General features: G+C 49.0%; 1 long non-coding RNA gene across 1 annotated transcript; it reads left to right on the top strand.

Annotated features, from left to right (window-relative positions):
* The first annotated feature begins 673 nt into the window (after positions 1-673).
* LOC146889406 (uncharacterized) lies at positions 674-1,902 on the top strand. The gene is made up of 3 exons (XR_015000128.2): positions 674-815; positions 1,166-1,263; positions 1,621-1,902. It is a non-coding gene; the product is annotated as an uncharacterized LOC146889406 (long non-coding RNA).
* Positions 1,903-3,059: the final 1,157 nt, after the last annotated feature.

Genomic DNA, 3,059 nt, shown 5'->3' with positions numbered 1-3,059 from the left:
TCATAGGAGGCCCTGGGGCACCGCAGAGGTTTGCTCCAGACCTTTCTTTCCAGCAGATTTTTGCCTCTGGTGATAGTTCGTCAAAGCGACTTAAAAACAACGATAAAATAAAACGATTTGTCTTGTCTTGCAGTAGCAATTCTTTGCGGTCATAATTTTTGTGAACTGACAGCCAGGTTTAAAAAAATAAAATCATCCCCCACCCACCCACCCACCCACATCCCCTTGTTACAAAGGTGGTTGATTCTCATCTTCTAGCCAAGTTCGTCTGGCCGCAATGCGTCCCGAGGACAGCAGGGGGCAGTGTTCATCTTTAAATAACACGAGCCGGGCAGGCCCTCAAACGGGAGGCCAAAACCCCTTGGTGTCCAAGGAGCGCGGGCCCCCAGAGCAAACACTGGAGTCTTTCAAACACAGATTTCCTGAATACAAATCTTCTGGCCTGCTACGTCTAGATTCGCACTGATCTGTGACATTAAAACAAAAGCACGCCCATAAAATGAAACGACAGGACGTTAAGGCCGCAGGCAGTGTTATCTTCATCGTGAATAATGTTGTCATCGCTTAGGGCTGTTGGAATGGTGCCCTCCCTCCTCCTCCCCGCCCCCCAGAAACTGGAAACCAGCCCGGGGTTATCAGAGCCCTAACCTGGGAGTATTGTTTCTGTTTGATCTTTCTTTCTGGTCGTCACCCCGAAGGGCAGATGAAAGAACTCCAGGCCCTGGAAGGAAATCCTGTGGCTGAGGCCTTTTCATTCCTTCCTGAGGCAGGATCGCGCCTTCCACCGTGTGGCGGCTTGAATTTTTAACAAAAAGGTTGGAGTTGCGACACGCGCTTGCAAGTCGGTTTTTGAACAACCCGGGTAGTAGACATTAAGCCTAAAACGACTAAGATTTGGGAGGGTGGGGGTTGCAGGCATCTTTACCGCTTGGGTGCTCAGTGGGAAGCAGCAACCTGCTGCCAAGAGGCTGGAGAGTGAGAACTCCCTCCTTGGCCTCCCAGCCACCTGGAGGGAAACAGTAGGGGTCCCGAATGGGGCGGGGTCCCCGGGCACTGCTAAAGTTTTGGAATCTTCTTTGAATTTGCAGCCCCTACTTCATTCATGGGGAAGTGTTGAGGAATATCCATTTTTCCAAATGTTGGGATTATTTTTTTTTCCTTCCAGGCCATATTCCCAGTAGTTTCCCATGCGAATGACAGTTTCTTACAGCGAGGGATATAGTTTAGGATGCTGTTACAGAAGCTAGCTGAAATCTGGACATGGTGCGTTGACGTTGGTGGCTCCATCCTTCGGGTTACTGGAAACTGACTTCCTTTGGAATAGTCAAATGGGCCTTAAGTGGAGGGGAAGGCTGTGGGGAAGGGAGGGCTGAGGGGAGGGGAGGGCAAAGAGGAGGGCAGGGCAGAGGGGAGGGGGCAGGGGGGAGGACAGAGGGAAGGGAAGGGGATGGTAGACAGGAGGAAATGGCAGAGGGGAGGGAAGTGGAGGGCAGAGGAGAAGGGAAGGGAGGGCAGGGTGGGGGGGACAGGGCAGAGGGTAGGGGAGGGCAGAGGGGAGCTATTTAGCAGATACTTTCTTCTTTTGTTTTCCTCCATTGCTTTATTTTCACTTGAATTCAGCTCCACCCCAGCACCTGCACCTGGAAGGTGGCCTCCTTCAGAGCAAAGGGATGCAGAGCCCCTGAGACTTTGGACACCAGCAAGCACAGGATCACTCATCTGACCTTGAGCTGCGTTTCACAACCCCCTGTTCAGCATAAAGGCATATGTGCACATTTAATGAGCAGGACCCATAAGGGTTGAGAAAGAAAAAAGCAGCACCCTAGATTTATATATTCCATTAAACATGATCTTCATGGGCTAATTAGTTAGTAATTTCACCCTTGCTTGTAATATAAACCATTTTATGCTCAATAATAATAAAATCTATGTAAACCAGGCTCTTTATTAATAAACATTATGTGCTTCTGGCTTTCAAATAAAATAATGCTCCCAGTGCTTTTCCTCTTATCATGCCTCGACTAATCACCCAGTAAAAGCCAAACAACTAAAGCCCTGGTTTTTATCTCATGCTGTAGAAAAACAATACAGGGACGTCAACAGCCCCGGGACAAGGCATGAGCTACAGAAAGCTGGGGTGGGTAAGAGATCCAAATTGTTACTTCTGCATTTGGTACTGAGTAACTTGGAGGGTTCCGAGGGGTGGAAAAGCATTCTCTAATAATCAGCTAGTACTAAGGAGTCCAGGTGAAGGCGATGACTCTGGCTACTTCGTGCCTACCAGCTCCTCGTGACCCCCCAAAAGTCCAAGGCAGTGATCGGTAGAGACACTGGGAGGATGGTGGGCTAGCAGGTCCATGCAGGCATCGGATGCAGCTCCTGTGTGGCCAGGAACACCAGCATGAGTCAGGTACCTGGCACTCAGATCTACAAGGCTGGCTGGCCGGCAAGCTTCCCAAAGACTGGGATTACAGGTGGGCACCTCCACATCTGGCTTCTATGTGGGTGTTGAAGATCTGACCTGAGCTACTAGGGTTTATATGGCAAACACCACTTTGCCAATGGAACCATTTCATCAGCCCTGGGCATCTTCTCTTTTGATTTCTTTCGTTTATGTTTTTGTTTTTAGTTTTTGTTTTTTGAGCCAGGGTCCCACACTGTCTAGACCTGCTTCAAACTTGCTGTGAGGCTGAGGGTGGCCTTGAACTCCCTGCTTCCCTCTCAGTGATGGTGGGTGTGTGCAACCACACTTTATTTAGGGGATGCTGAGGGTTAAACCCTGGACGAGACAAGCACACCACTGAGCTTCACCCCTGGTCCTCATGAGCGTATTATAACAGGAAATATTAGAATATGAGCTACTGGGACTGTTATTCTTTTGCGGTTACTTTAAGAACTAACCACGCCCACCCCAGCCACTTCTGACCTCCCCCATTGCCATCTTTTCTCTCTCTTGTGTTTGTCTCTTGTTGTGTGTACATGTGTCTTTGTTTTTCTCTATGTTTCTCTTATGTCTCTCTGTTTTCCTCTTCTTTAAGCAATAAATGTCTCCCTCTTCT

The sequence above is a fragment of the Myodes glareolus genome, chromosome 27 (genome assembly GCF_982192425.1).
Source record: "Myodes glareolus chromosome 27, mMyoGla1.1, whole genome shotgun sequence".
NCBI classification, from domain to species: Eukaryota; Metazoa; Chordata; class Mammalia; order Rodentia; family Cricetidae; genus Myodes; species Myodes glareolus.
The sequence above is the reverse complement of the archived record's forward strand: the minus strand, read 5'-3'. Positions and strand labels throughout refer to the sequence as shown.